We start from the raw sequence: 18,282 nt of genomic DNA, 5'->3' as shown, positions 1-18,282 counted from the left end.
TTTCAAAAATATCGGTGGAAAAGGCGACCCCCTCCTTGTAGAAAAGTGCCCAGTCGAGAGTGAAGGAATTAATGTTTTTAACCAATTTTTCAATATTTATCATCCGAAAGGTCGGGCTTCAAAATGATACTGATTTCGTGAAAATTCGTCACCTCTGTCAAAAATTTTAGGCATTCATGCATACATACATACATTTAAACAGACAGGTAAGATTTATATTATAGGCTAGCCTGGGTGCCCGCTGTTTCCCGGGGGGTTAGAGGTGTGTTGAGCAAAAACAAAAAAAAAAAAGTGCTAAGAGGCAGGCTAGCTTGAACCCATGCCGCAAAGGAAGAAAAAAGTGAAAGAAAATCTGACATCTTAACCGATGTCTCCATGACGTGACCGAAAGTCAAAAGGGTTAAAATTAACCAAAGTCAATCCAACGGTGACGATGACTTGCTAAAATGTCGGTGAAAAAAATTGACCCATCCTTGTACAAAACGGCCAAGTTTAGGGTGAAGAAATTAATGTTTTGGGTCAATCTTTCGATATTTGCGGTTTGAAGCGTCGAGCTTCAAAACGATACCAATGTCGTTAAAATCTGTCGCCTCTGTCGAAAGTTTTTGTGAGACATACATAAATACATACATACATACATACATACATACATAATACATACATACATACATACATAATATATACATACATACATACATTTAAACAGACAGGTGAAGTTTATATATATGGCAATTCAAAACACTTGCTTTGTCATAAAATTTGATTCTCTTAATTAAAAAGTAAAACTTCTTGATCAATTTATGTGATTTTTGGAATATGTCATTTTCACTCTGGAATGATTCCACTCATCATAATGAATTTTTGTACTTTTTTTATTTTTAATTAAGTTTAATTCTGAACAATTCATTTTAGATTTACGTAAAGAATTGAAAATTCTAATTTCCAAATGAGCGAAGAACATTTCGAGTTTTCCAAATATAAAAAGACACGTCATTCATTTGGAAGCATTGACTTGACTTGACCCAGGATGGGTTGAGCCGACTTCATGGTTGTTGTTTCACTACGTTTCGACCAACTCATCCTCTGGCCTTCTTCAGGTGATTAACCGCAACAGGATAAGAATAGCGTGCCTTGTAATTCTATGCTCAATAATTACTGCCTTCCATAGTTGTTGCTGTCTCACCACGTTTTTGGTCAACTAAACCTCTGGCCTGCTTTGGGTGGGATTGAAACCGTTATCTTCTGACAGTGCTCACCTGAAATCGTAGAGGTTCAATATCTCTATTAACTGTGCCCTGAGCCCCGACGAGCAATCAAGGGTGAATTTTATGGTCTTATTAATCCAATTTTGTGTTCTTATCTGGTCTTCGGTTGTCGAGTCCCTACTGAATGGTTTTATTTTTATTCTTTTATTTTTGGAATCCTTTGAAATGAGGTTTCATAATTCGTACATTTTTTTTTTTTCGGATTGTCATCTTCAAATCACTATGAAGATGAGGATAACAGTTTGCAAAAAAAAAAAAAAAAAAAAAAACGAATGCATAAATTTCAAAAGTTCCCAGAAATAAAAGAAAAATAAAAAAATAAAAAAAAATATACCATCCAGTACGGACCCTACAGTGGATAACCAGATAAGAATTCAAGAGTTAGAGGGTGCCTTCAATAAGTTTTCAGACTGTTTTCATGTAAGCACTTTTATTGATAGTACACACATGAAACTCTAGTCCCCTTTGAAGTAATCTCCTCCGGCTGCAACGCATTTGTTGTACCGTTCCAACAACTTCTGGAAGGCCCCATGGAAGTCCTTTTGTGTGTCAATGACCCTCATCACTGCTTCTTTCATCTCCTCAATTATCTCATAACGACAGCCTCTAAGCTTTTCCTTGAGCTTAGGGAATAAGCAAAAGTCACAAGGAGCAAGGTATGGACTATAGGGAGGGTGAGGAACTGTCTTGATGCTTGCACATTGTTCTTCTTAAGTATCTTCACGTCCAGATTGCATTTTTGAAATTCATCAGCTGTGCCAATCAGGCTTTAGTCAGTCATCTCATAAGATGTATAGCAATTTTAAAATTTTAAAAATTAAAAAAATATACCATCCGGTACGGACCCTACAGTAGATAACCCTAACCCTAACCCTAACCCTAACCCGGACCCTACAGTGGATAACCAGGTAAGAATTCAAACTTGATTTTTAAGACCAAAAAATCCAACTGAGCCCGTGGTGCAGTGGATAGAGGCGTTGAATCTTTACGGTTCCCAGTGAGCATTGTCTGAAGATAGGGGTTTCAATCCTGCCCAAAGCAAGCCAGAGAATTAGTTGGCCAAAAACGTGGTACAACAACTATGGAAGGCAGTAATTACTGAGGATACAATTACAAGACTCAGGATTTTTATCCCATCACAGATAATCACCTGAAGAAGGCCAGAGGATGAGTTGGCCGAAACAACAAATGATGATAACAGTCTGCAGAAAATGAAGACACAAATTATGAAGCCTTATCTCAAAGGATCAGAAAAATAAAATAATATACAAGTGGTTGAATCTTTTGCTGATCTGATTGTGTTCTTCAAGCACCGATTGAAGGCCAAGATCAGTTGTGATTTAAAGATTACATTTCACGGTTTGCGAATCAAAATGGATAAAAATAACAAGCTTGTATGTAGTAAAGAAGTCAAGTTTGAGTAGGTGTTTCCCCGCTTGAAAATGTCGAACCCCAGCCCCTGAGGTAAGCATTTTAGTGAATGCCTCCTCTTTCCCAAAATAAAAAAAATAAAATAAAATGAAATAATAAAAAAAATAAAATGAAATAAAAAAATACCTTTGGCTTTGTAGCTGGTCACCTGGGTGTCTTGGAGTGCTTCTGGAACTATTATTTTGTTGATGAATTCTCCTGATTTATGGTGTGCAGTGTGACCAAACAAACAAAGTCTCCTTTTTAAAAAAGTTTATTAAAGAGGATGATCCTGCCTCGTGTTCTAATTTAGTATTAAATACAAAATTTGGTATTAGATACAAAATTTTGTATTAAATACAAAATTTAGTATTAAATACAAAATTTAGTATTAAATACAAAATTTAGTATTAAATACAAAATTTAGTATTAAATACAAAATTTAGTATTAAATACAAAATTTAGTATTAAATACAAAATTTAGTATTAAATACAAAATTTAGTATTAAATACAAAATTTAGTATTAAATACAAAATTTAGTATTAAATACAAAATTTAGTATTAAATACAAAATTTAGTATTAAATACAAAATTTAGTATTAAATACAAAATTTAGTATTAAATACAAAATTTAGTATTAAATACAAAATTTAGTATTAAATACAAAATTTAGTATTAAATACAAAATTTAGTATTAAATACAAAATTTAGTATTAAATACAAAATTTAGTATTAAATACAAAATTTAGTATTAAATACAAAATTTAGTATTAAATACAAAATTTAGTATTAGATACAAAATTTAGTATTAAATACAAAATTTAGTATTAAATACAAAATTTAGTATTAAATACAAAATTTGGTATTAGATACAAAATTTAGTATTAAATACAAAATTTGGTATTAAATACAAAATTTAGTATTAAATACAAAATTTAGTATTAAATACAAAATTTGGTATTAGATACAAAATTTAGTATTAAATACAAAATTTGGTATTAAATACAAAATTTAGTATTAAATACAAAATTTAGTATTAAATACAAAATTTGGTATTAGATACAAAATTTAGTATTAAATACAAAATTTAGTATTAAATACAAAATTTGGTATTAAATACAAAATTTAGTATTAAATACAAAATTTAGTATTAAATACAAAATTTGGTATTAGATACAAAATTTAGTATTAAATACAAAATTTGGTATTAAATACAAAATTTAGTATTAAATACAAAATTTAGTATTAAATACAAAATTTGGTATTAGATACAAAATTTAGTATTAAATACAAAATTTGGTATTAAATACAAAATTTAGTATTAAATACAAAATTTAGTATTAAATACAAAATTTGGTATTAGATACAAAATTTAGTATTAAATACAAAATTTAGTATTAAATACAAAATTTGGTATTAAATACAAAATTTAGTATTAAATACAAAATTTAGTATTAAATACAAAATTTGGTATTAGATACAAAATTTAGTATTAAATACAAAATTTGGTATTAAATACAAAATTTAGTATTAAATACAAAATTTAGTATTAAATACAAAATTTGGTATTAGATACAAAATTTAGTATTAAATACAAAATTTAGTATTAAATACAAAATTTAGTATTAAATACAAAATTTAGTATTAAATACAAAATTTAGTATTAAATACAAAATTTAGTATTAAATACAAAATTTGGTATTAGATACAAAATTTAGTATTAAATACAAAATTTAGTATTAAATACAAAATTTAGTATTAAATACAAAATTTAGTATTAAATACAAAATTTAGTATTAAATACAAAATTTAGTATTAAATACAAAATTTAGTATTAAATACAAAATTTAGTATTAAATACAAAATTTAGTATTAAATACAAAATTTAGTATTAAATACAAAATTTAGTATTAAATACAAAATTTAGTATTAAATACAAAATTTAGTATTAAATACAAAATTTAGTATTAAATACAAAATTTGGTATTAAATACAAAATTTAGTATTAAATACAAAATTTAGTATTAAATACAAAATTTGGTATTAAATACAAAATTTAGTATTAAATACAAAATTTAGTATTAAATACAAAATTTGGTATTAAATACAAAATTTAGTATTAAATACAAAATTTAGTATTAAATACAAAATTTGGTATTAGATACAAAATTTAGTATTAAATACAAAATTTGGTATTAAATACAAAATTTAGTATTAAATACAAAATTTAGTATTAAATACAAAATTTGGTATTAGATACAAAATTTAGTATTAAATACAAAATTTAGTATTAAATACAAAATTTAGTATTAAATACAAAATTTAGTATTAAATACAAAATTTGGTATTAGATACAAAATTTAGTATTAAATACAAAATTTAGTATTAAATACAAAATTTAGTATTAAATACAAAATTTAGTATTAAATACAAAATTTAGTATTAAATACAAAATTTAGTATTAAATACAAAATTTAGTATTAAATACAAAATTTGGTATTAGATACAAAATTTAGTATTAAATACAAAATTTAGTATTAAATACAAAATTTAGTATTAAATACAAAATTTAGTATTAAATACAAAATTTAGTATTAAATACAAAATTTAGTATTAAATACAAAATTTAGTATTAAATACAAAATTTAGTATTAAATACAAAATTTAGTATTAAATACAAAATTTAGTATTAAATACAAAATTTAGTATTAAATACAAAATTTAGTATTAAATACAAAATTTAGTATTAAATACAAAATTTAGTATTAAATACAAAATTTAGTATTAAATACAAAATTTAGTATTAAATACAAAATTTAGTATTAAATACAAAATTTAGTATTAAATACAAAATTTAGTATTAAATACAAAATTTAGTATTAAATACAAAATTTAGTATTAAATACAAAATTTAGTATTAAATACAAAATTTAGTATTAAATACAAAATTTAGTATTAAATACAAAATGGTGCCAACAAACTCACAGAATTTAACAAAAGCAATATAATTCAAACATGAAAATTAAATCCTACGGTATAACTGTAGATATATTAAATATAATTAGATCATTTTTAGACAATAGGACCATCCAAGTTGTCATTGATGGGTGTACATCCAAACAGCATAACATTAATGAAAAAGTGCCTCAGGGGTCAATCCTTGGACCACTATTATTTCTGATATTCAATAATGACCTCCCTGATAATATTGTGTTCGAGATGGGTATATTTGCTGATGATATAATGCTCTATATGATGCATGAGGGAAGAACCGATGTACGTAAATCAAAGACAATGGCAGAATCGTTAGAAAATTCCTCCAGACCGTAATGGAATGAGGATGAAAATGTTAACATTTGATGCTACTAAGATTAAGCTGTTTTCCTTTAACAATCACAAGACGCCTCTCCAACCACCAATATCCATGACAAATAACACCCTACCTGAAAATTCTTTTTTGCAAACTCCTCAGCCTAACATTTGCGGGCAATATGAACTGAAACAAATACATTGAGGACATTGCAAAGGCTGCTGCAAAGAAGATGGGTTCCCTCTACAATGCTATAAGACTACTCACACCTGAGAGTATCCTGTACCTCTACAAGGCCACCATGCGCCCATGCATGGAGTATTGTTGCCACATCTGGGCTGGTTCATCTACCGCTAGTCCCTCCCTCTTGGATTGTCCCACTTTGTCAACTAAGCTCCAACCTCTGTCCCATCGCAGCGATATTGCATCTCTTGGCCTGTTTTACAAATATTTTAATGGAATGTGCTCTGATGAACTCGTTGTGTTACATACTGGGTGGTAGGAAGATGACGTATATTCTGTATTGTTGTTGTTCGTCTTAGGAAGAGTCTTAGTGTTTCATCTAGAGATAGGGTACATTCTACTACATGAGTACCAAATTGAGTGTTTGTTACGTTGTTGTATCATAAAGGATTGAATGTTTGATTATCTTAATCTTAATATCGTTGTGTGTGTGAGATGAATTTTCACATACCTACGCTTCTTCGATGTTGTCCATCTGGAATCTCTCGTCTTGGAGGGAGACTGGTACCTGTTTTTGGGGACGAAGATTTATTTCACTCCAAGACAAGAAATTGGTTCTATAGCTTTTATTCACCTTCCAGATCGATTGCAGAAGAATGGAAAGTGAATTTGGCCTGTGTGGTTTCTTCTTCTAGGTCTTATTTCTACCACGTCAGCGTTCGTTCCCCCCCCCCCCAGGGAAGGGGAGGAGACAAGGCAAAGCCGTCCGCTCTCTTCCAAGTCCCAACCAAATCTCCCCAATTCAGCTAACCTGATCACATGACTCACACGCAATCCGATCAGCTGATCGTGACTTCCGGTCAACGTGTCTACACTATAACTCACACTCCTCCCCCTCTCTCTCTCTCTTGATCCATCTTATAACAGTTGCACTTGTGCCCCCTCGACGTACATATCCCCCGACAAACTCGCTTAGCAACAAAATCACACCCCTTCACTATTGAGATCCTTGCATGCCAAAAAGGTTTTTACTCTAACAGCTTTCTCTACCAAATATCATCCATTGACATGTTAGCATCGGTGGTAAACGTCTGTATTACCTAATAATTAGGGCTGTGACAACAGCATATTCTTTTCATTGTTTTGACATAGTTAGACACCGTTAATCAACCGAGAACCACATTACTCTGCATAAAAGCATATAAGATATCAACGAATATACACTCGAGAGTCAGAACCATGAAAAGAATATGCTGTTGTCATACAGGTGCGAGATAAAAAAGTGTGTTAAATATTTGACAGATATAAAAAATACAGTCGGTTTTAGTAATTACAATGTAATAGGAAATGAACTCCCTGTTTCTATGCTCGAAAAGTTTCTTCCTTCAAACAGCTAGACTTTGGAATTCCCTTCCTGCTTCCTTGACTTTACTGATATGCAGAAGTTTAAATGTAATGTAAAACAACATCTTGTTAATCTTTCCTAGGCATGGTCCCAAATAGTAGCCTCTTACGTCCAAGTGGCGATATTGTCGTGTAGTATTGGGAATCCCAGCTTAATTGCTATATAGGTAGTTTTAGAAATAGAAAGTTATGTAAGTATATTTTCATTTCCCATTAGCGAGTTGGCAGGGTCACAAAAGGTTAGGTTTAATAGGTATCAACCTAGAGAGAATCCACTGGAAATTAGAGGTGACACAGGAATTATGGTGGTAGGCTTCCAGTTGACGACCACATGGGCTGAGAGTGGTTTAGGCAGCAGAGGAAGCAGATCGGAGATTTCAGGTCTCTCCTGACAATCAGGGTTCGAGATGATAGGCTTGCCTTAAATAAAAGATTGAAGCTTCAGTCCATCTTGTTGTCATTAATGAATCTGTCTGCAGTGACCATTCCCTAACGAGATGGCAGACCAGCGACCAGAAGATATCATCTGCTGGCCAAGGCAACCAGGTATGTACGCATTATACATTGGCACGTACACGTCTCAAAGACTTTCAAAGCAAGAAATGGTGTAAGGATAAGAACACCCACCCACACACATATAACAGTGAACTGCACGTAAGATACGTAAGAGCATACACACACCTATATATGTAAGAACACAGACACTTAACAGTACCCTTACCCTCAAAAGTACCCGTAAAAGTAAAAAGAAAGTGAAGTAAAAGTAAACGATTAAATAATAGTAAATAATAAACAAATAAATAAATAATAGATAATAAATAAATAAATAAATAATAATAAATAATAAATAAATAATTAATAATAAATAAATAAATAATAAATAATAAATAATAAATAAATAATAAATAATAAATAATAAATAAATAAATAATAAATAATAAATAAATAATAAATAAATAATAAATAAATAATAAATAATAAATAAATAATAAATAATAAATAATAAGTAATAAATAAATAATAAATAATAAATAATAAATAAATAATAAATAATAAATAATAAATAAATAATAAATAATAAATAAATAATAAATAATAATAAATAATAAATAATAATAAATAATTAATAATAAATAATAAATAAATAATAAATAATAAATAATAAAAAAATAATAAATAATAAATAATAAATAAATAATAAATAATAAATAAATAATAAATAATAATAAATAATAAATAATAATAAATGATAAATAATAATAAATAATAAATAATAATAAATAATAAATAATAATAAATAATAAATAATAATAAATAATAAATAATAAATAATAAATAAATAATAAATAATAAATAATAAATAAATAATAAATAATAAATAATAAATAATAATAAATAATAAATAATAATAAATAATAAATAATAATAAATAATAAATAATAATAAATAATAAATAATAATAAATAATAAATAATAAATAAATAATAAATAATAAATAATAATAAATAATAAATAATAATAAATAATAAATAATAATAAATAATAAATAATAATAAATAATAAATAATAATAAATAATAAATAATAAATAAATAATAAATAATAAATAATAAATAATAAATAAATAATAAATAATAAATAATAAATAATAATAAATAATAAATAAATAATAAATAATAAATAATAATAAATAATAAATAATAATAAATGATAAATAATAATAAATAATAAATAATAATAAATAATAAATAAATAATAAATAATAATAAATAATAAATAATAATAAATAATAAATAATAATAAATAAATAATAAATAATAAATAAATAATAAATAATAAATAATAAATAAATAATAAATAATAAATAATAAATAATAATAAATAATAAATAATAATAAATAATAAATAATAATAAATAATAAATAATAATAAATAATAAATAATAATAAATAATAAATAATAATAAATAATAAATAATAAATAATAAATAAATAATAAATAATAAATAATAAATAAATAATAAATAATAAATAAATAATAAATAATAAATAATAAATAAATAATAAATAATAAATAATAATAAATAATAATAAATAATAAATAATAATAAATAATAAATAATAATAAATGATAAATAATAATAAATAATAAATAATAATAAATAATAAATAATAATAAATAATAAATAATAATAAATAATAAATAATAAATAAATAATAAATAATAAATAATAAATAAATAATAAATAATAAATAATAAATAAATAATAAATAATAAATAATAAATAATAATAAATAATAAATAATAATAAATAATAAACAATAATAAATAATAAATAATAATAAATAATAAATAATAATAAATGATAAATAATAATAAATAATAAATAATAATAAATAATAAAGTAATAATAAATAAATAATAAATAAATGAATAAATAAAAAATAAATAATAAATAATAATAAATAATAAATAATAATAAATAATAAATAATAATAAATAAATAATAAATAATAATAAATAATAAATAATAAATAAATAATAAATTTTAATAAATAATAATAAATAAATAATAAATAAATAATAAATAATAAATAAATAATAAATAATAATAAATAATAAATAATAAATAAATAATAAATAATAATAAATAATAAATAATAAATAATAAATAATAAATAATAAATAAATAATAAATAATAAATAATAAATAATAAATAAATAATAAATAATAATAAATAATAAATAATAAATAATAAATAAATAATAAATAATAAATAATAATAAATAATAAATAATAAATAATAAATAATAATAAATAATAAATAATAATAAATAAATAATAAATAATAAATAATAAATAATAATAAATAATAAATAATAAATAATAAATAATAAATAATAAATAAATAATAAATAATAAATAATAAATAATAATAAATAATAAATAATAATAAATAAATAATAAATAATAATAAATAATAAATAATAAATAATAAATAATAAATAAATAATAATAAATAATAAATAATAAATAATAAATAATAAATAATAAATAAATAATAAATAATAAATAATATATAAATAATAAATAATAATAAATAATAAATAATAAATAATAAATAAATAATAAATAATAAATAATAAATAATAATAAATAATAAATAATAAATAATAAATAATAAATAATAAATAATAAATAAATAATAAATAATAAATAATAAATAATAATAAATAATAAATAATAAATAATAAATAATAAATAAATAATAAATAATAAATAATAAATAATAATAAATAATAAATAATAAATAATAAATAATAAATAATAAATAATAAATAATAAATAAATAATAAATAATAAATAATTAATAATAATAAATAATAAATAATAAATAATAAATAATAAATAATAAATAAATAATAAATAATAAATAATAAATAAATAATAAATAAATAATAAATAAATAATAAATAAATAATAAATAATAATAAATAATAAATAATAAATAATAAAAAATAATAAATAATAAATAATAAATAATAAATAAATAATAAATAATAAATAATAAATAATAAATAAATAATAAATAATAATAAATAATAAATAATAATAAATAATAAATAATAAATAATAAATAATAAATAATAAATAAATAATAAATAAATAATAAATAAATAATAAATAAATAATAAATAATAAATAAATAATAAATAATAATAAATAATAAATAATAAATAATAAATAAATAAATAATAATAAATAATAAATAAATAATTAATAATAAATAATGAATAATAAATAATAAATAAATAATAATAAATAATAAATAAATAATAAATAATAAATAAATAATAAATAATAAATAATAAATAAATAATAAATAATAAATAATAAATAATAAATAAATAAATAAATAATAATAAATAAATAAATAATAAATAAATAATTAATAAATAAATAATAAATAAATAATAAATAAATAATAAATAATAAATAAATACATAATAAATAATAAATAATAAATAAATAAATAATAAATAATAAATAATAAATAAATAAATAATAAATAATTAATAAATAACTAAATAAATAAATAATAAATAAATAAATAATAAATAAACAAATAATAAATAAATAAATAATAAACAAATAAATAAATAATAAATAAATAATAAATAATAAATAAATAATAAATAAATAAATAATAAATAATAAATAAATAATAAATAAATTAATAAATAAATAAATAATAAATAAATAAATAAATAAATAATAGTAAATAAATAATAAATAAACTGGACACAAAAACAGTTACGGTAACAGTTGCATTATGCTGCAGTTCGTCTGTTGTTTACCGTCGCGCCTATTTAATCTGTTAAATTGGGCGTGAAATGCTTGACGAATGTATGTACAGCGATAAATTGTTTTTCAAAAGAATTACATTAACAATTTAGATTATATAAAAACAATAACAAGTTATTTTATTTATTTTCTTCCCCACCAAAGCAAAGTAGGCACAAGGCCGTTTTTAATGTGGGGTAAAAACCAGTTCCCCTAAAAGTAGGCAAAAAGGGGGCACTCTAGTTACCAAAAATAATAATTATCCCAGTATAGAGGGTTTCCCCTCCATTGACTGGTACAAATTATCTTAAGTGCAGCATCTGCAGAACAGATGGTATTTATTTGCTCCCCCACCGAGCAAATTAGGCACAAGGCCAATTTTTAATGTGAGGAGTGAAGGGAGGGGGAAGGGAAAAAGGGGGACCAGCTCCCGAGAGGTGGGAAATGGGAGCTGGTTAAAGGTCAGGCATGTGGGGTTGCCCCCACATCTGGTCTTTGCTTGCAGTATCTGCCGGACCAGATACTACACTTTGATCCCAGCCCGAAGGCCAAGAACAATAGAAAAAAGGCAAGGTATTTATTTGCTCTCCCACCGAGCAAATTCAGCACAAGGCCGATTTTTAATGTGAGGAGTAATGGGGAAATGGGGGCCAGCTCCCCGGGGCGTAGGGGAGCTAGATAGTGACAATTGGTAAAGGTTTGCCCCTACATTGACCAAGGTCTTATATGTGGGGTTACCCCCCCCCACACACACACACATTTGGTCTTTGCTTGCAGTATGTACTTATTTGTTTCCCCGCTGAGCAAATTAGGCACAAGGCCGTTTTTTAATGTGGAGAGAGAGAGGGAGGGGGAAGGAAAAAAAGGGGACCAGCTCCCGATGGGTGGGAAATAGGAGCTGGATTGTGACAATTGGTATGAAGGGTTGCCCCTACATTGACCAAGGTCTGATATGTGGAGTTACCCCCACATATGGTCTTTGCTTGCAGTATCTGCCGGAACAGATGGTATTTATTTGCTCCCCCACCGAGCAAATTAGGCACAAGGCCAATTTTTAATGTGAGGAGTGAAGGGAGGGGGAAGGGAAAAAGGGGACCAGCTCCCGAGAGGTGGGAAATGGGAGCTGGTTAATGGTCAGGCATGTGGGGTTGCCCCCACATCTGGTCTTTGCTAGTCATAGCTAGTCATAGCTTGCAGCATCTGCCGGAACAGATGGTATTTATTCGCTCCCCCACCGAGCAAATTAGGCACACGGCCGATTTTTAATGTGAGGAGTGAAGGGGAAAAGGGGACCAGCTCCCCGGGGAGTAGGGAAGCTGGATAGTGACAATTGGTATGAAGGGTTGCCCCTACATTGACCAAGGTCTTATATGTGGGGTCGCCCCACATATGGTCTTTGCTTGCAATATCTGCCGGAACAGATGGTATTTACTTGCTCCCCCACCGAGCAAATTAGGCACAAGGCCAATTTTTAATGTGAGGAGTGAAGGGAGGGGGAAGGGAAAAAGGGGACCAGCTCCCGAGAGGTGGGAAATGGGAGCTGGTTAATGGTCAGGCATGTGGGGTTGCCCCCACATCTGGTCTTTGCTAGTCATAGCTAGTCATAGCTTGCAGCATCTGCCGGAACAGATGGTATTTATTTGCTCCCCCACCGAGCAAATTAGGCACAAGGCCGATTTTTAATGTGAGGAGTGAAGGGAGGGGGAAGGGAAAAAGAGAACCAGCTCCCGAGAGGTGGGAAATGGGAGCTGGTTAATGGTCAGGCATGTGGGGTTGCCCCCACATCTGGCCTCTGCTAGTCATAGCTAGTCATAGCTAGTCATAGCTTGCAGCATCTGCCAGAACAGATGGTATTTATTTGCTCCCCCACCGAGCAAATTAGGCACAAGGCCGATTTTTAATGTGAGGAGTGAAGGGAGGGGGAAGGGAAAAAGGGAACCAGCTCCCGAGAGGTGGGAAATGGGAGCTGGTTAATGGTCAGGCATGTGGGGTTGCCCCCACATCTGGTCTCTGCTAGTCATAGCTAGTCATAGCTTGCAGCATCTGCCGGAACAGATGGTATTTACTTGCTCCCCCACCGAGCAAATTAGGCACAAGGCCGATTTTTAATGTGAGGAGTGAAGGGAGGGGGAAGGGAAAAAGGGAACCAGCTCCCGAGAGGTGGGAAATGGGAGCTGGTTAATGGTCAGGCATGTGGGGTTGCCCCCACATCTGGTCTCTGCTAGTCATAGCTAGTCATAGCTAGTCATAGCTTGCAGCATCTGCCGGAACAGATACTACACTTTCATCCCGGCCCGAAGGCCATGAACGACAGAAAAAAGGCAAGGCTCTAACAATTATTCTCTCAGCAATATTTTCACAGTATGTTAAAGAGGGAGAGAGAGAGAGAGAGAGAGAGAGAGAGAGAGAGAGAGAGAGAGAGAGAGAGAGAGAGATGGTGTGTGGTGGGTGACGACAAAATGACAAGTCGATCGGCTCGGTGTCCGTCACTCTCCCTGACTGACTTCTTCCTTGACTGGCATGTTTTTTTATTTACAAAAAATAACAATTTATTATGATAGGAATTTCGTTTTTCCCTGCCGCATTCCACCGGCCCTTCTTAAATTCATCCAAGGCCAAATTCCAATGTGGTTGTTTTCAAAAATTGTCAGTTGAAGAATGTTGATTTCAAAGTTTCTGTACATTTCTTCCAATGTTATGATTTCTGATGACATGTTTCTTGTTTTGAAGAATTGTCAACAAATCTTGAAGAATTGTCAACAAATTTTGAAAAATTGTCAACAAATTTTGAAGAATTGTCAACAAATCTTGAAGAATTGTCACCAATTCTGTAAGAATTGTCAACAAATCTTGAAGAATTGTCAACAAATTTTGAAGAATTGTCAACAAATTTTGAAGAATTGTCAACAAATTTTGAAGAATTGTCAACAAATTTTGAAGAATTGTCAACAAATTTTGAAGAATTGTCAACAAATTTTGAAGAATTGTCAACAAATCTTGAAGAATTGTCAACAAATTTTGAAAAATTGTCAACAAATTTTGAAGAATTGTCAACAAATCTTGAAGAATTGTCAACAAATCTTGAAGAATTGTCAACAAATCTTGAAGAATTGTCAACAAATTTTGAAGAATTGTCAACAAATCTTGAAGAATTGTCAACAAATTTTGAAGAATTGTCAACAAATTTTGAAGAATTGTCAACAAATTTTGAAGAATTGTCAACAAATTTTGAAGAATTGTCAACAAATTTTTAAGAATTGTCAACAAATCTTGAAGAATTGTCAACAAATCTTGAAGAATTGTCAACAAATTTTGAAGAATTGTCAACAAATTTTGAAGAATTGTCAACAAATTTTGAAGAATTGTCAACAAATTTTGAAGAATTGTCAACAAATTTTGAAGAATTGTCAACAAATCTTGAAGAATTGTCAACAAATTTTGAAAAATTGTCAACAAATTTTGAAGAATTGTCAACAAATCTTGAAGAATTGTCAACAAATTCTGTAAGAATTGTCAACAAATCTTGAAGAATTGTCAACAAATTTTGAAGAATTGTCAACAAATTTTGAAGAATTGTCAACAAATCTTGAAGAATTGTCAACAAATCTTGAAGAATTGTCAACAAATTTTGAAGAATTGTCAACAAATTTTGAAGAATTGTCAACAAATTTTGAAGAATTGTCAACAAATTTTGAAGAATTGTCAACAAATTTTGAAGAATTGTCAACAAATCTTGAAGAATTGTCAACAAATCTTGAAGAATTGTCAACAAATTTTGAAGAATTGTCAACAAATTTTGAAGAATTGTCAACAAATTTTGAAGAATTGTCAACAAATTTTGAAGAATTGTCAACAAATCTTGAAGAATTGTCAACAAATTTTGAAAAATTGTCAACAAATTTTGAAGAATTGTCAACAAATCTTGAAGAATTGTCAACAAATCTTGAAGAATTGTCAACAAATCTTGAAGAATTGTCAACAAATTTTGAAGAATTGTCAACAAATTTTGAAGAATTGTCAACAAATCTTGAAGAATTGTCAACAAATCTTGAAGAATTGTCAACAAATTTTGAAGAATTGTCAACAAATTTTGAAGAATTGTCAACAAATTTTGAAGAATTGTCAACAAATTTTGAAGAATTGTCAACAAATTTTGAAGAATTGTCAACAAATTTTGAAGAATTGTCAACAAATTTTGAAGAATTGTCAACAAATTTTGAAGAATTGTCAACAAATTTTGAAGAATTGTCAACAAATTTTGAAGAATTGTCAACAAATCTTGAAGAATTGTCAACAAATTTTGAAAAATTGTCAACAAATTTTGAAGAATTGTCAACAAATCTTGAAGAATTGTCAACAAATCTTGAAGAATTGTCAACAAATCTTGAAGAATTGTCAACAAATTTTGAAGAATTGTCAACAAATTTTGAAGAATTGTCAACAAATCTTGAAGAATTGTCAACAAATCTTGAAGAATTGTCAACAAATTTTGAAGAATTGTCAACAAATTTTGAAGAATTGTCAACAAATTTTGAAGAATTGTCAACAAATTTTGAAGAATTGTCAACAAATCTTGAAGAATTGTCAACAAATCTTGAAGAATTGTCAACAAATTTTGAAGAATTGTCAACAAATTTTGAAGAATTGTCAACAAATTTTGAAGAATTGTCAACAAATTTTGAAGAATTGTCAACAAATTTTGAAGAATTGTCAACAAATCTTGAAGAATTGTCAACAAATTTTGAAAAATTGTCAACAAATTTTGAAGAATTGTCAACAAATCTTGAAGAATTGTCAACAAATCTTGAAGAATTGTCAACAAATCTTGAAGAATTGTCAACAAATTTTGAAGAATTGTCAACCAATTTTGAAGAATTGTCAACAAATCTTGAAGAATTGTCAACAAATCTTGAAGAATTGTCAACAAATTTTGAAGAATTGTCAACAAATTTTGAAGAATTGTCAACAAATTTTGAAGAATTGTCAACAAATTTTGAAGAATTGTCAACAAATTTTGAAGAATTGTCAACAAATTTTGAAGAATTGTCAACAAATCTTGAAGAATTGTCAGCAAATTTTGAAGAATTGTCAACAAATTTTGAAGAATTGTCAACAAATTTTGAAGAATTGTCAACAAATTTTGAAGAATTGTCAACAAATTTTGAAGAATTGTCAACAAATCTTGAAGAATTGTCAACAAATTTTGAAAAATTGTCAACAAATTTTGAAGAATTGTCAACAAATCTTGAAGAATTGTCAACAAATCTTGAAGAATTGTCAACAAATTTTGAAGAATTGTCAACAAATTTTGAAGAATTGTCAACAAATTTTGAAGAATTGTCAACAAATCTTGAAGAATTGTCAACAAATTCTGTAAGAATTGTCAACAAATCTTGAAGAATTGTCAACAAATTTTGAAGAATTGTCAACAAATCTTGAAGAATTGTCAACAAATTTTGAAGAATTGTCAACAAATTTTGAAGAATTGTCAACAAATCTTGAAGAATTGTCAACAAATCTTGAAGAATTGTCAACAAATTTTGAAGAATTGTCAACAAATTTTGAAGAATTGTCAACAAATCTTGAAGAATTGTCAACAAATCTTGAAGAATTGTCAACAAATTTTGAAGAATTGTCAACAAATCTTGAAGAATTGTCAACAAATCTTGAAGAATTGTCAACAAATCTTGAAGAAGTGTCAACAAATCTTGAAGAATTGTCAACAAATCTTGAAGAATTGTCAACAAATTTTGAAGAATTGTCAACAAATTTTGAAGAATTGTCAACAAATTTTGAAGAATTGTCAACAAATTTTGAAGAATTGTCAACAAATCTTGAAGAATTGTCAACAAATCTTGAAGAATTGTCAACAAATTTTGAAGAATTGTCAACAAATTTTGAAGAATTGTCAACAAATTTTGAAGAATTGTCAACAAATCTTGAAGAATTGTCAACAAATCTTGAAGAATTGTCAACAAATCTTGAAGAATTGTCAACAAATCTTGAAGAATTGTCAACAAATTTTTAAGAATTGTCAACAAATTTTGAAGAATTGTCAACAAATTTTGAAGAATTGTCAACAAATTTTGAAGAATTGTCAACAAATCTTGAAGAATTGTCAACAAATCTTGAAGAATTGTCAACAAATCTTGAAGAATTGTCAACAAATCTTGAAGAATTGTCAACAAATCTTGAAGAATTGTCAACAAATTTTGAAGAATTGTCAACAAATCTTGAAGAATTGTCAACAAATCTTGAAGAATTGTCAACAAATCTTGAAGAATTGTCAACAAATTTTGAAGAATTGTCAACAAATTTTGAAGAATTGTCAACAAATTTTGAAGAATTGTCAACAAATTTTGAAG

At 26.1% G+C, this 18,282-nt stretch overlaps 1 protein-coding gene across 2 annotated transcripts in view; it reads left to right on the top strand.

The window, feature by feature from the left end:
* Window positions 1-18,282, top strand: part of LOC145246119 (uncharacterized) — a 222,870-nt gene that overhangs the window by 198,587 nt on the left and 6,001 nt on the right. The gene's annotated exons all lie outside the window — the stretch shown is intronic.

The sequence above is a fragment of the Euprymna scolopes genome, chromosome 23 (genome assembly GCF_053919585.1).
Source record: "Euprymna scolopes isolate OS-2025 chromosome 23, ASM5391958v1, whole genome shotgun sequence".
Classification (NCBI taxonomy): domain Eukaryota; kingdom Metazoa; phylum Mollusca; class Cephalopoda; order Sepiida; family Sepiolidae; genus Euprymna; species Euprymna scolopes.
This window is presented reverse-complemented; position numbering and strand designations above follow the sequence as displayed.